This window comes from Lathyrus oleraceus, chromosome 6 (assembly GCF_024323335.1).
Source record: "Lathyrus oleraceus cultivar Zhongwan6 chromosome 6, CAAS_Psat_ZW6_1.0, whole genome shotgun sequence".
NCBI lineage: Eukaryota > Viridiplantae > Streptophyta > Magnoliopsida > Fabales > Fabaceae > Lathyrus > Lathyrus oleraceus.
This window is the reverse complement of record NC_066584.1, coordinates 385,711,668-385,728,225: the sequence shown is the minus strand read 5'-3', so window position 1 is coordinate 385,728,225 and position 16,558 is coordinate 385,711,668. Positions and strand designations below refer to the sequence as shown.

At 33.6% G+C, this 16,558-nt stretch overlaps 1 long non-coding RNA gene across 1 annotated transcript; it reads right to left on the bottom strand.

The window, feature by feature from the left end:
• Nucleotides 1-1,552: 1,552 nt before the first annotated feature.
• On the bottom strand, nt 1,553-3,374 carry LOC127096625 (uncharacterized). The gene is made up of 2 exons (XR_007792753.1): nt 2,956-3,374; nt 1,553-2,079 (listed from the first exon to the last, which is right to left on the bottom strand). It is a non-coding gene; the product is annotated as an uncharacterized LOC127096625 (long non-coding RNA).
• Nucleotides 3,375-16,558: the final 13,184 nt, after the last annotated feature.

The following is a 16,558-nucleotide window of genomic DNA, read 5'->3' as shown; positions in this document are numbered from 1 at the left end:
TGGGCTACCTTACAATGAGAAATTTTATTTCATGTAATTTACTTTATGCTTTAGGATAGTCCTTTCTTCTCTTTACCACTTCTTCAATTTTCAAAACTTCTCCCTATTTCAAAAACTTCTTGTTTTCAAACTTCACACCATTTTCTTAATAAACCTTGACTTTATCAAGTGATCTAGAAAATCTTTTTCTCAATAAATGATAAAACATTTAAGCATACTTGAACCTTTTTTTTCAAAACTTCTAAAAAAAGACAAACTTCATCAAACTTCTTTTGTGCCTTTGTGCATTTTCCTTTATAATCCTTTTTGTAAGAGATTAGATATCAGTTTATTCTTGTAGTGATGCAAACCACTATACTTCAACAATATGTTGAGAAAAGATTGACATTTTCCACTTGAATGTTGAGACGTGCTTGTGAGAAAGTCCAAGTAAAAGTCTCCATATCAAGATGATGTAAATGCTCATTTCCTCATACTTGTGGGTAGAAATTTGAGTTTTCCACTAGAATATGACAAAATGTCTTTTAAAATTAAAATCAATCAACAAATAACCCTGCTTTTTTTTCTCCATAAACACATTTTTGCAAGTGGTTTCAATGGAGTACCATAAATGTGAGGGGGTGGCAATACCTTCCCTTTGCATAACTAATCCCTGTATCCGAATTTCTCCTTTTGTTTTATCTTTTTGTTTTGTTTGACCTTTTTCCTATTTACCTTTGGAAACAATAAAGTTTGGTGGGACTCTTGCTTTTTCGAAGTTAAGTTAATCAATAGCTTAATCTCAATATTTTTCCCACCGCGACAAGGGGCAACTGTCATACCCCAAAATTTATCACACCCTTCACAATGTTCATTTAGGTCTATAACCCTAATTCATATGGATATACTCATATTCAATCATTCCACTTACATTGGCATTATACAAGATAAGAGGACATGCATCTTGGATTCAAGGTATAGTTATGTGTACCTAGTGAAAGCTAGGATTTTCAAGCATCTTGAGGTTGATCAACCAAGCTAAACCTTAGTGTGTTTACACCTTTGATTTTTGTGTGTGCTTCTTGCTTTAAAGACCCCCTTATATCTCCATGGCCAAGATAAACCCTAATTGGGACAATATTATTCATTGTGTGCGCATCAAACCCTAATTTCATCTGACGCACTATCATCCATTGTGCATGTTTCATTTGCTTATTCAATATCCATTAAAAGTTCACTTGTCCTTGGTCTATTATGAAGCTCATTGGTTTTATTAGCATTCATTTCATGGCCTTATATGTTCACCTTTTGCTTGGTTGGTGTTCATTTATTCAATCTCATATCACATCCCCTACAAGATCCATTTGTTTCATTCGTGATTTGGTCATCTCTAGGTCATGGTTGTTCATGTGTCCATTGATTCATGCAATCTCATTGTCGATTGGTCCATCCTAAATTATTATATTTATCTAAGTCTTGTCATTCACATTCATTTCTTCACGCATTCAAGTTGCTGGATAAAAAGTGTGTTAAGCTTGTTTAGTGAAAGAAGAATTACATTTGCAAGGAGACATCGATTCATAGGTCATATGTATCATTGAATTATTCATTTCATCTTCAACATTATTCATTTCCTAAACAAGTGTCATTTATATTCATACATCACATCCAAATGTCCATACATAGAAAAATTACAAAATTTGACCATTTCTATAACAGTTGACTTTTTGGCCAATAATTAGCTTTTTTGTCAACCATTTGACCAAAGTCAAGTGACTCCCCTTGATTATCCTAAAGTCTAACAAAATTCCACTTGCCCATTTTTAATCATCAAAATCCATGATCACTTGCTTTCATTATTTTTCTCCAAGTCATTGTCAAGCCTTGATGTCCATCATGCTAGGTTTGATCCTAGCAAAAACCAATGCACAAAAGTAACACATCAAGTCATCAAACCAACCAAGTGCAATTCCATAACACAATCCTGCAGAGCTAATGCATTCATGTCAGTCCAAGCAACAACAACAACATGAGCATAACCATAACCATCTCACATTGCATTGCAAATTATCATAATAGGCCTGCAAAATGGATCATAACCTGCAGAACAAAATAAAGAAGTAGCAGTAAAAAAACTACATAACAAGGACATTGCAACAATTCGGAACAATTAACTAAGCTGAACCTAACATACATCCTGCATTCAAACACAAACAGACCAAACAATGAGCATGCATACCAAATCAATGAACAAAGGTAGCAACAACAAAAAATCATGGCAATTCTGCAAACAGACTTGCAATGCATTCAAAACAGATATTGTACAACACATACAACAACATTCCAAGTCAGTTGAATAAATTCATAAAAACACGATTCCATTAACATCTCAACCATCCAAATATCATCTAACCTAACCAAACTTCAATCTCAACCATCCAAATATCATCTAACCTAACCAAACTTCAATCTCAACCATTCACAACATAACAGAATCAACCTAACAAATTAACCTAACTACGTCAAACTTCACAATCTCATAAATAACCATTTTGCCTCGATTTCAGCAAAGTCAGTTCCACTCTAACTGATTCTCTAACTGATTTCACAAATCCCTAAGCTTCTTAACAACCTATATAAACAACCTCTCAACCATTTCATAACTACCTCTAGATCATTCATCACCTAAACACAATCATCTACACCATTTTTTTCAATCATTCATCATCTGCACAAAAACTTAGAACCTCTCAATCCTTTATTACCAAAAACTCAGAAGATCATTCATTCTGATTCACTCAACTCAATCTTCATCTCTATCGAAATCAAGCTTGGAACCTTAATCAATTCTCAAATCCACAAACTCACAAACTCACACATCATTCACGAATTCAGAGCAATCTCACAATCTCTCAAGAAGAAGAGGGGAAAAAGGCGTTGAAAGCAAGGAAAAGAAAGAGGCATCAGAGAACTTACCTAAGATTTTTCATATCATCTTCTCCGACAAGGTGATTTTTCCAACTTTCGTTTTTCATCAATTTCTCGATACCGAGATGTATAAGGAGACGAGGGGAATCAAAACCCTAACCTCTCGGGCTTTGATTCCTTATGTTTGGTATTTAATTTATCTTAGAATAATTAGGGTTCTTGAGGAGATCTCTTCAATTTGGCATTTTGAGTGAGTTCCTCTTAAAATTGATACCAAATTCATGCTCAACTTGTTGCCACGGTTCCAGAAGTAGTTTTCGTTTTCATTTTGGTGATCCACCGCTGCCGGAGGCAACCTCTGGCGCTATGGATGACGGTGTGGGAAGATGGCTTTTAATCTGAATGTTTGAAATGAAATGCTTCATGTTGCACGCATTTTTTTCCTTTTAATTAAATATGAATTTCCTTTTGTTTCATTTGAAGTTTCATAGTGCCGAACACATGTTACACATTGCCTTGCTCCATGTTAGTATTGGGCCTTAACTCGTGTGGGCTTAGTGTATCTTTTCGGATTGAACCTTACTTTGCCCCTGCACCCGTCTGTCCCAGCCATCAATTGCAATGGGCCATTCACCTCGGGCACTGCGCAGGATTGTTATTTATACACTGTTTGTAGAATGAACCCCCCTTGTTTCTTTATCAGTTTTGATATATTTTTTGCTACATCTTTTAGTACTCTTTTTCCATTTATTTTTCTTGATACATTTTATTATATTTTGTGGTAAAAAATATTATTAGAAATAGATTGATTAATGATAGTACTTTAGGTTTTTTTTAATTGTTTTATCACTTTCATATGATGATTTTAATCCATTTTTAATGTCCACTTTAATTATCATGTTGATTACCTTCAATTACCACAATGAGTATGTTTTTCTTAGGTGTAGGTTATGATATAAATGTAGTGATTCTTGATGATTCATGTATGATTTTATTTAGATAGTTTGTATGTCATATGCATGATAAATTTCAATTTGACCATTTGGTTAACTTTCATAAAATTTGACCATTAGATACTAATTTTTTAAAGTTGAAAATGCCATTTCAATTCACCATGGTGTATGCCATTTCTCATCTTGATCACGTGGTTAATCTCCATTAATTGTACATTTTAAATTCATTTCCTTTTGATTAAATAATGTCTTTTAATGCATGGTTCTACCAACTTTGATCCATTTTAATTTCATTTGCCTTGTGTGTTCATTTTAATCATGTGTATCATTGTTTGCATCTCCCATTCCCATTGTGTTGTATGTTTACAATTAAGGATATCATGGTCACTTGATTGTTTTAGGAATGGTATTAGTTTGAAATTTGTTTAACTCCATTTCTTATTCCCTGTATTGTTTGGTATCATCCCCCGTAATATGTCCCTCATTCCCATGAACATGTAATAGCTTAGGTTTATCTTTCCTTCATTGCTTTCAATTACATGCTAACTAAAAAGATAAAATCAAACGATAAAAAGATCTTTTTTCAAAAGACAAAAGCACACTATATCCAACGTCAAGTGTTTTACAAATCAAATTCACTTCAAAGCAACGTGAGTGCTTGATCAAATGTCAAGTATATCATCCATTCCATCCCATTCCACTTATATATCTATCTCTTTCTTCACACACTTTTCATAATAAATTCTGAACACTTGATCCAAATAGGTTAAGGTTGACTTCTGATATCTCCATCCCACTTTTATTTCTAGTAGGGGTGTTCAAATTTAAACCGATCAAAATAAAAATTGCAAAGTGATCCAAGAAAATCAAAAACTGCAAAAAAATCGAATATAATTAGATGTGTTTGGATGTCATTTCAAAAAAACTGTTTGATTTTGATCAGATTTCTAATTAATTTTTCAAAACCGACCCAAACTGAACTGAGTCGCGTGTATATATTTTTATACTTATTTATTTTTTATTAATATGATGTGTTGTTAATTTATTATTTGATGATACTTATTTTTTAATTATTATTTATTAGTTTAGTTTAGTCTACTTATTTTTATTATTTCATTTGTTTCAATCATGATCAATCGTTCTAATTTTATAATATTAATTTTATAATATACTATATGTTATATTATATAAAATATTATTTATTTAACATATTTATAATCTTAAATAAAAATATAATTTGTAATTTGGATATCCAAAATTTGATATAAATTAAATCACATGAAATAGGATCAAATTAGATAAGATATTTTTTAATGAATCATCCAAAATCGAAATGAATCGTGAATAAATTTATCTTTGGATCAGATGTGATTTTATCCCAAAACCGATCCAAATCGCATCACGAACACCCCTAATTTTTACGGTGTAATTAATTATTTTAATATAAATAATCTATTTTTTTAACATCAAATTATATTACAAATAAAAAAGAAAAGGCTTAAGTGAATCAATCATCGTTAGAAAGTTTTTGGTTTTGGTCTACATATCTTTTTATTTTTAAATAATCCCTTAATGTTAACATTATTTTAGTATTCATCCTAAATTTATAGTCCGCGACAAATTCGAGAGGTAAAAAGGTTTTTATCTTCTTTTATCTGTGAAACTTACTACAAATTATAATTTTATGGACGAATATCAAAACATTAATTTAAAATTAAGAGTTATTTTAAATAAAAAATACAAAGATGAAAAACAAAAATTCAATAACTTACCAAAACGATTTCCATATTAAAGCCAAAAGAAAAACATTCTTGAATATTTTAAAACACACATTCTTGAATATTTTAAATAATTAATTAAAACCAAAATATCAAAATATTAAAGAAACAATTGATATTCTAAATTATAAAAAATAATTAATAAAATACAAATTTATATTATCGATTCGGAATATGTATTAATAGCTATATTATCTGACTCATTCTTTTATTTTGTAATTACATAAAACTTAAATTCAAATTCAAATCAGTCAAAATAGATTTTTTTAAATGAATCCGAGAAACATGCGAGTATAAATTTTATTGTCATACTTATTCTCTATAAACATTTTTGTTGTCATACTTACTCTCTATAAACATCTTGAATTTGTACCTTCCACATATAGAAGCGGTTTTATATGAAATTTAACTCCCTGCAGTCACCTCTCTCTATCCTCCATCTTACTTTTTTTTTTAAAGCAAAATAAATCAAAGACTATTATGCATTGATTAACTCATCTAACATGTCATAAATACATGATAAATACATGACCACAAGGAGGAGTGACTGCAGTGGATCATGACTTGTTTTATATACTGAAAGCTCTTAAATGTAGGGCATGCATAATTAAAAAGTTAAAAGTGTAATATAATAATTATTAAGATGGAAAGTGGTCATTTTATGGTCTAAGATGGGAAAAAAGTGTTTGTTCTTGCTTAAATAGGAAATGTATACAAAAGGCCAGCTAACATGGCTTGTTTATCATAATTAAATGAACATTTAGAGAAGGGTGGGTTCATGGTGGGGAAATGGAGGACTATATTATGATGGATTTGCATGATGATGAATTATGTAAAGATAAAACAAAGGTTTGGGTCCTCTTTTTGCATGTACATAATTGGCAATCTGGTATAGTGAATTTCCAACCGTTCTTCAACATTCCTCTCCCTTTTCATGGGTCCAATGCGATCAATACAAATTAGGGCGAATCTCATGATGGCAAATATTAGACAAACAAGTGGCATTGGAGTGGACTTTCTTTTATTACACGATTGGGGCAAGTATTTTGAGGTAAGTATATCATGATGGCAAATAAAACAATTAATAAATATAAATATTCTACATTAAAACTAAATAAGAAATGAGAGCACAGGTCTATGAAGAATTCATAGTGGAAGAGAGCTTGCAACATGTCATGTCACACCAAGAAACAGTATTGTGCTAAAGGCGCCCTCCCAAGATAATCAAGTCGTCATTCCAGAATTGACCTCTATTCGAGCGGAAGCACCGCAAGGAGAGATCCTGAGGTCATCGACTCGCAATCATCACCGTAGACACAAGAATCCTCCCCCCGAGCTTGAAGGGAGGAGCGGTTGCCACACTCCCCTAGAGGTTCGTTGCCCACAAAAGAGGGAGAGGTATGAAGAATACACTTTGGTTCCAGAGCAAAAAATGAACCATTTGTCTACTTGCATCCTCGATTGCATGATTTTGAGATCAATATAAAAATATCAAAAGCTTCAAAGCTACGATGGGACCAGAGACCCAAATGATAACACCGAGCATGTAGATAATCATTGCACTATTATCAGGTCTATGGGAGAGTAAAATGTAAGCTCTTTGCACTAATATTGACCATATCTGCATTGTTATGGTTAAAGACCCTCATAGGTAGTAGCACAGTTTTATGGAAACTGAAATTCTGGCGTAGTCAGTATTCAGATGTTCTACTTCAAGTCACGACATCTGATCTAACATTGTACCTATTACAGCAAGACAGTTATTACACTCTGTACTAATGTGCACCTTTTCACAGTGTCACGACCTCTCCTTCTATGTCATCCTAGAAAGGAGGAACTCTTAGTTATGTGCACCATAACCTTCACTTCTGTTGTTTTCCTACACAGATATCAGCACGATGTCTCAATCTTGTTTTGAACATCATCTATTACATTGTTCCAGTTTGTTGGTCATGTACTTGTATTTCCTAAATTAAAGGTTGTAACAAGTTAAACTAATCTCCACTTATTAAGGAGCTAACAAATAGATTATTTGTTAGGTTCATTAATTGTAGCTTAGTTGTTAGTTTCCTAGATTTTAGATCAGCTGGTGGATTCCTGAAGAATAGCCTGAGAAAAATCCTGAAACAGAAAAACTAACCATCCAACAATTTAGCCTATGCTGTCAGGAGTGAATGTCACAACATTCCGTTTGACATCCATGTCCAGAACCATATGCTAAGTCTGTTTGGTTCCTGAAAACAGACTGTGCTAAATTAGCTGTACTGTAAAAGGCCAACCAGTCTTTACTTCAGTATCAGCTTACTGGACGAACTGTCAAGACACCCAGTTTGACAGTTTCACAATGATCTTTTGGCCAGGTCTGTGATGCTTTTGAAATCCAGACTTCTCTACATACTGAACTGGAATCATCAGCTTATTATACAGTATGTGCTGTTGTTGATGAATGTCAAAACATTCTGCTTGACATTCCAACAGAAGGCTATGTATCAGGTCTGCTATTATCTTGCTGAACAGACTGAATTACATGCTCAGTTTGGCAGACATGATTAGATCATACAGAAGGAAAACAAACACAGGAAATTGTTAACCCAGTTCAGTCCAACATGACCTACATCTGGGGGCTACCAAGCCAGGAAGAAGATCCACTATTAGTAGTATCAATTCAGAGTTAAACTCCCCCGTTTACAACTCATCACTTAATCCCTACCCAATGCAATCTATACCTAGGAACTCCTAGATAGAAACCTCCAGTTTCCATTCCTATCACTACAAATACAATGTAATGTGCAAACACCTTGAACTTGCTTCACAGCTTCATTCAAGAACATAATCACTCTTGCCTACAGGCTTTGAGTGACAAAACACTCTCAGGTTTACCACTGAGAGACACATGGTAACCTTCCCACAGATTGGGAGGTTTACCTTACACACACCCTTAAAAATTCATTCTAAGAGGCTTACAAAAACTAGATTACAATCAGCTATTTATAACCTAATCACCCAACTGGATTTGGGCCTTCAGAAAGTTGCAGCAGACTTGTTCTTTGCTGTTGCAACTTCAGTAGAAAAATTCTGCTACAAACAAGGTCTTTAAGTTCCTAAACTCTCTCCATATATATCTCCATATTTAGAGCCTATATATATTCTGATTGAGTCTTCAAGACCTCCACCTGGGAGTTAGGATATTCACCAGATATCCTTGCTGATCCCAGAACATATACTGAATTAATTAATTCAGTTTTCTACACATGTGCGATGTCACAGACCTGATGTCGTGACATCGTACATGACATGTTGGTCCAGATGTTGAATTTCTTCAACCCAACATATTAAAACAACAGAGATGATTCCATTATTTGTTTTCTATAATTACTGCCAATCCTAAGGAATCAACAGAAACACCTCTATGAAGCTTTCACCTTCTGAAAGCGACAATCCACAATAATGGTCGTACTTAGTATGATCACTCAGAGGAAGAAATAAACCTTAGACGAGTGCATTAATCACTTCACCAAAGTGGTAGTAGTCGTGGGGGCATAAATGACATATTAAAATGTTGGATATTCGAGAAGGGGTTGAGATTGGACTGTGTCATACCGCAATTTTTCCTTCATTTAATAAATCGATGCATACATCATGACATTTTCATCATCTGGATAGCATAGCATGCATAACATGCTTAATGTTTAAAATGTCGCTCGAAATGAATTTTTGAATCTACAGACATACAGGTTGAATTGTTTCTTAACTGTGTGTAAAATTAGCGGGAAATTTTTTTTGACATCGAGCTTGCACACATTAGTTTTACTAATCTACAGTTCACGTAGTTTAACCTGACGTGCTCGTTTCATTTTTCGACTCCTTTTGCGGTCACATTTTGATTAGTTCGAGCCTTTTTAATCGATCATTTTTTATTGCAAAATTTGATCAAAACATGTATGTTTTCGAGAAGTTTATTTCACGCTGGTCATTCTTGTGCATTTGTTTTAATTTTTCAAGCACTTTTGCGTATATTTTTTTATTCATTTTAAGTCCTTTTATATATGATTTATGTTACTGAAGATAGGGGAGACCCACTTGTTTCAAGACACGCGACATATTTGTTTGATTTGGGGTGGAAATTCAAACAAAAAAATTGAAGATTGAGATAGAGATATATCAGATATCAGAGAAATGAGGAATGAAAAAGAACTTTGTTTCAGCTTGTTTTCTTCTTCATAACTGTTAACCACACAAACCCAGCTGATAAAGTCCAAACACTCACTGGCAATTTCTCCTTCATTCTCCTTACCCTTCTCATGGCCATGTCCTTTGGCTCACCACCACCACCACTAACCTTAAACCTAAATCTTTTCCTCCACCTGCATCTGCCCTCCTCCTTTAAACACCACAATCATCATCTCCCTCTACCTCTGGTCCTCTTCTTCGAAATCACCTTTAAACACCCCGTTTATGCTATACTACCAGCCAACACTATAAACCGTTATTGAACACCGTAACTTCTGGCCTACCACCACCTATTTTCCCTCTCCACCATATTGTAAATCTTCTTTTACCTGCAAACTCCTCACAATAACTTCAAAAAAAATGCTACTATCTCTTATACACTCACTAAACTCTCCATTAAACTACTCCCACCAACAAATCGCAACAAGTCCGTGAATCAACAACAACAACTTGCTTTTAACGTCCTTCTTCACCACATGAAACACCTTACAACAACCGCCCACCGTCAACAACCTTTCTCTCCTCCGTTCAAACCCTTCCTAACTGCGAATTTATCTCATCATCTAACTGCGCCGCCGCCTATTTTTTTTTTCTGTTTTTGATTTTGTTTGGATCTTTTTTTTTTGATAAAGAAATAAGTAGTGTTAGAGAAAGATTTCATTTACGAGTATTTTTTCTTGCCTTTTGAATACGGATCATTGAATGAAGGAAATGAGTTTGTTCTTATTGAACCACGTTTGTTTTTCGAAGGTGAGTGGTGAGAAGATTTGAAGTTTCCTTGTGTTCTGCTAACGGATGCCAGTGTGAGGTAAAGAGAGAGGGATTCTTTTTTTTCCTTTTCAGGGCATTTTTTGCACTATTTCAAATGGATGTGTCACGTGTCACGAGTTGATAGGTGGTATTTGAAAATGGTCATGTAACATGCTACGAATGTGGCACTGTCCCCTAACTTTGATGACAACCATTTTGTTTTTTTTGTTTTTATTATTTTTTTTGTTTTTATTATTTTTTTTTGTATTTTATCTCTTTTACTTATTTTAGTTAAAATAAAATGTAGGTTGATTCCATGGGCTTGATTTCAACATGTTGGCTCAAGTCCATTAAATTTCTGGTTGCACCCCTGCCTACTTTATGCACCATTTTCTTTTTCTTTTATTTATTTATTTTAGTTTTGGTTTATATTACTTCTTGAGTAATTTATTTATATTAGTGTAAGACCCCAATTTGGACCCTAAGATCCCTCATGCAATTCCATCATAAGCATTAGCATTGGGATCATACATTGGCACCCTCCTTACCCCTTTTTCATTGGGTTTATTTTAGGAGAGATCACCAAGAACTTTGTGATTATATCATACTTGTATATTATTATTTTACTAACTAAAATACAAAAAACATGTCTTTGCATTTGCCTAACTCTTTTGTAGGAAGGACATGATCTCATTGATTCATCAAGTTCACATCTAGGGTTTGAGACCCTCACGAACAAAGAGCACAACCAAGAATTAATTTAATAATGGTTATATACATCATATATGAGTCCCAATGATCTCTACATATTATATTTATCAAGTTTTCTTCAAGAGTTTGTGAGGGTGATTTGCCTTGGAAACCCTAGTTTGACTAGGTATCTTGAGTAACTTCTCCAACAAGCCATCTCACCAATTGATCAAATTTCTCAAGGGACACTCCAAAATTCATCATATTATGCATATATGATCTACCATGAACCAAGAAATTCAAGATAATTGGAAGTTAGCAAGTTCGTTGATGGTAGTTGGCCAGATGAATTCATCTGATCAAAACTGGGTCTCCCTAGACCCTATCTCCTACAATTTTCACCATATGAAAATGATTCCAAGAGAAAACTTACTCTAAATAACATTTCAAACAACTTTCATGTTGAGACCTAGAGTTAGTTTAGCTTGTAAAATCATTTTCTATGTTGAAACGTTATAGGTCATTTTGTCTAAACCCTAATTTGAAAGTCAACTTCCCAAGGCCATAACTTGCTCAATTTTTATGAGATGAAATATTTCCAAGTTTCATAATAAAATTAAGTGTGTCTACTTCAACTTTGATGTTTGTATTAGGAGCTAATTCAACTTTTTTGAGCATATGATATGAGGTTACATTATAGATCACTTTTGACCTATACCATTGATCAAGTGATTTTTCCAAACTTCAAAAATGCATAAATCTATCATTTCAAATCCAAATGACATGAAATTGGTGACCATTTTTAAGGAATTTGAGAGATATACAACTTTTATGAAGACACTTTTCTCATTTGAATCTCCTATAAAAAGTTAAGCAAGGTGGGATATTGAGACATATGGCTTGACACTTAGAAAAATTTTGATATGTCAAAAATTTCCAAACTTCCACCTCAAATTTCTCCAAGTTCCAAGCTCCAAATGAAAAAGTGTTGAACATGAAAGTTGTTCCTCTTGATCTCACCTTTCCAAAGAGTTCAAATTCACTCATTTTGGACAAGAAATGTATAGGCTGCACATGACTTAAACAGGGTAACCTCACTTGGCAAGGATCAAACTCCAAACATCAATGCACACTTGCCTTGCAATCCAAGCTTAATTCAGAGCATCTGATATTCATTTGTGGACTCAAGCAATCATTTCATGGGCCTGTGCACGCCCATGCACCATTGCATCACCATTTGCCAAAATTGGAAAGTGAATTGGAGTGTGTAATTATCACTTGATTCAGCTATAAATAGAGCTTTAATTGCTCAGAAATGGACACACATTCGCGCCATCTTTGATCCCCCATCTCAAACCCTCACTTTGCACAGGATAAGTCTGCAAAATTCTCTTAAATTTGAGCTTGAATATCCACTGTTTTGAAATTCAATTCTTCAGGAATCCATAGCTTCTTAACCATTCAATATTTCTCCTATAAGCAAGTGGAGTGAGACCAAGCACAAGCAAGATCAAGATCAATTGAATCCAGACCTCCATTGAAGGTATTTTCTATTGAACTCTTTGACTCTCTCAAATTCTTGCTCAATTCTATTAATTCTTTGGTTGTCTGAAGTCCTACCAATGTAGACAAGAAATTTGAGTTGCTTTGAGGCCAAATCGAAGCAACTCAGTTTATGTACCTCAAATTTCAACTCTATGTATCTCTCAATATACTTGGAGTTGGAGTGAATGGAGGTCATATTCGAGCTCAGTGCCATTTTTTCTTTAAGATCATGTCCTTGTTTTTCATTTTGGTGATGGTTCATGGTGGACCAGTCCGGTGAGGTCCACCGGAGAAGATGATCGGAGCTCTGGCTCCGGTGATGAGTTGGCAAGGCTTTGAACCACATGATCCGTTCCTTTTGTTCTATTCCTGAGCGTTGGTTTTGATTACCAAAGTTGCCACGCGCTGACTAATGTCTATGGTGGATAGCGCGCTCCTGGCCACTTGATCTGCCACCTCAATTAATGAGGGAGATCAAGTGGTCCACGTATTTTTGATTTTCTGAATTTTTATTTTAATTGCATTATTTTCCATAATTCATATTAAATTCAATATTGATCCGAAAAATATGGGACTTTCACCAAATATTTTCAAATATTTTTCTCTTTCATATTCTGAATTAAAATTATTTTTTGGATCATTATTAATATTTTTCATGAATTAATTAATTTTGAATTTGTTTTTAATTGTTTAAAAATATTTTTAAATGTCAAAAAATTATGAAATTTTTTCTCCAAGGTCCTTTGACCTTGTTTGACCTATGATGAATCTCATGGCCATTTCTTTGGTGTTTTGATGAGATTTTAGGAATTGGACAAAATATATTTGAGTTAAATGCACTATTTTATTATTTTTAATTGAATAAATGCAAATTAAATTTTGTTGACCATTTGTATTGACTTGTTTGAGTTTGCTTATTGTTGTTAGGCCTTGGTCAAGGTTGATTTGACTTTGTCAAGTTAATATCATTGGATTTAGGGGATTGATGGAATGTACATTCCATCTCCCAAAATGAATGAATGATATTAATTTGGTAAAAGTCCTCCTTTGACCAATTTGTGATCTCATTCATCCCCTTCCCACTTCATCTCATTCCTCTTCTTAATTCATTCATTCCATTTGGCCTATGACATCTCAAAGTCCTAATGCTAGTTGATTGAAAAATTAACATGAGTATGGAAGAGATTAGGCCACACCTTTTGCATATTCTTTTTTGTGTGTGGTATGATTTATGAGAATAGTCTATTATACTATGTCTCTAACATGCATTAACATCAAAATTCTGTTGCCCGACCTCAAATTGTTGTGACTTCTACATAAGTCCAATTACGATTGCTTAACATAGCGCTAAATTTGTGATATAAAAGGCATAAGCATTCTAGTTAGTGAGATTGTAAGTCTCCCCTCTTTCATGGTATTGTATGGAAACTTGACCTTCTTTCCTTCCTTTGGAAGATGTTTTGGTTCAAGAATCCATGCTTGTGATAAGTGGGTTGAGTGTTCTCCAAAGAATGTATTAAAACGCAAAAGCAAAACAAAACTAACTTCTAACCTACTAATTACTAACTTTTAATTTCAAGCCTTTACTTTAATGCAATTTACTTTTAGCACTTTATTTCATATGCCATTGTTCATATCATTCTAATTGTTTATGTTAATGCAATTTTCACTTTGTCCATTTGGACCATATTGTGTGTTATATTTTGTTTGTGTATATTTTGCTTGTTTGTATGGTCTTTGACCATTAATGTACATAATAACAACAAAAACCCTAAAAAACTTTTGAGTAGACTGTTGGCTTGATCTTGGACAAATGGACTTAGAATCTAGGCAACCTCCCTAAGCTAAAGGACTTGTCCAATGCCAACTTGTTGAAGAACCAAATGCTTGCAATTTGAAAATTCATCTGATACATCTTTGAAGATCTCTCTAAAATTCATATGCAACATGATCATTGCGAAGCTGTTATTTTAAACCTATGACTTGTGGAATTCCTTTATTGCATGGGCTACTTTGAAGAAGATCATGGAAAGGATAAGCTTGGATAAGGCCATCTTTATTTGATGCCTTGATCTTCAAGATAAAATAATTGTGCATTTGTGTGTTGCTTGATTCTAAAAGTCCAAGGGAATTCTGGGTTTCTATTGACATTTTTATCTATTGAATTGCTACCCACTTGGTCAGATCTTTTCAACTCTAAACTTTTAAGTTTTGTACATAGGGCAGTCTCTTCATCTTCTCCCCATTTCTTTAATTTCAAAATCTCTCCCTCCATTTTCAAAATCTTCTTTGTGTGAACTATTTTTGTTCTAAACTTTGACCACTTTTGTAAAAAGATAGAAACTTTGGCCTTATGCCATTGGATTTTCAAACTTATTTTCTTAAATCAAACTTGTAGATAAACTTAACTATACTTGACCTAAACTTTCAAAAAGCCAAAAATAACTAACTCATTCAAATCATTTTACGCCTTTGTGCCTTTCAAACTTAAATTTCGTTAAAATCAATGCATCCATTTTGAAATTTGTATCACGAACTACGAGGTTTTGATCCCTCATTTTTATGTTGGTACGTAGGCACAAGACCGAAGGTCTTGTCAAACACAAAAAATATAATTAATGAATTCTTTTCTCATCCCCCCATTCTATTTGTTTGTAAACATCACTTTGTACAAAAATACATATGCACACAAAAAGGGCTCCCTAGGAGTATCTAAGACACTTTGGGTGCTAACACCTTCCCTATGTGTAATCAACCCCCTTACCTGTGATATCTGACTTTTATTAGTTTTTATTTGAAAACTTCTTACCTTTTGGGTTTTCTTCGTACTTTTTCCCTTTTCCCTTGGAAACAATAAAAGCGAGATGGCGACTCTTGTTAATTCATCTCTAGCTTGTCAATAGCTTGATGATCATGAATTTCCCGCTACAATTAGTAATTAATTATTTGTTAATTTATTAATTGTTTGTAGTTTAATTAATTAATTATTTGTAGTTTAATTAATTGATTGTTTGATTAATTATTGCATCGACTTCATTGTGTTGCGACTTTGAAGCTTAAATACAATTTAGCTTTCAGAAATCACTTAGACACATAGTTTGCTTTCGATTTCGGTCGGGTTCCGGTCCCGTGGCTTACTCTTGGGCTTCTTACAATGAGATACTTTTTCATTTACTTGTTTGATGGGATTACTTTAATCGCTTTATTATACCCCCATTCCCCAAAATATACCCCTATCCCCATGACGTGTATACTTTTATCGATTTTATTTCTTTTTGTTTTGATTGCGTTAGTTAATTGTTAATTCAAAATTAACGTTAAATCAACCCTTAAAAAACAAAAAATAAGCGCTCGATACAACGTCCAGTATTTTTATCAAATCAAACATTTTCAATCCATTTCCATCCCACATTCTCAAACCCTTCACCTTTAAATCGTTTTTCAAAACCCTAAAACTAGTTCAAACCTTTTCTTGTTTTGGGTAGCAAGAAATGTTTTTTCGTCGATTGAGACAAAATAGATTTCTCTAAGATATACCAACAAATAAACATGTTTTACCCAGAACTACGTAGTCTTGAGTACTCCATCACACCCGAAGATACGTAGGAGCGAGATTTAGAGTCTCGCCCGACACCCTAATAAAAAATAAACCTTTTAGTGCTTTTCATTTTCTTTTAATAACTCGAGAAGCCTTACATTTCTAAG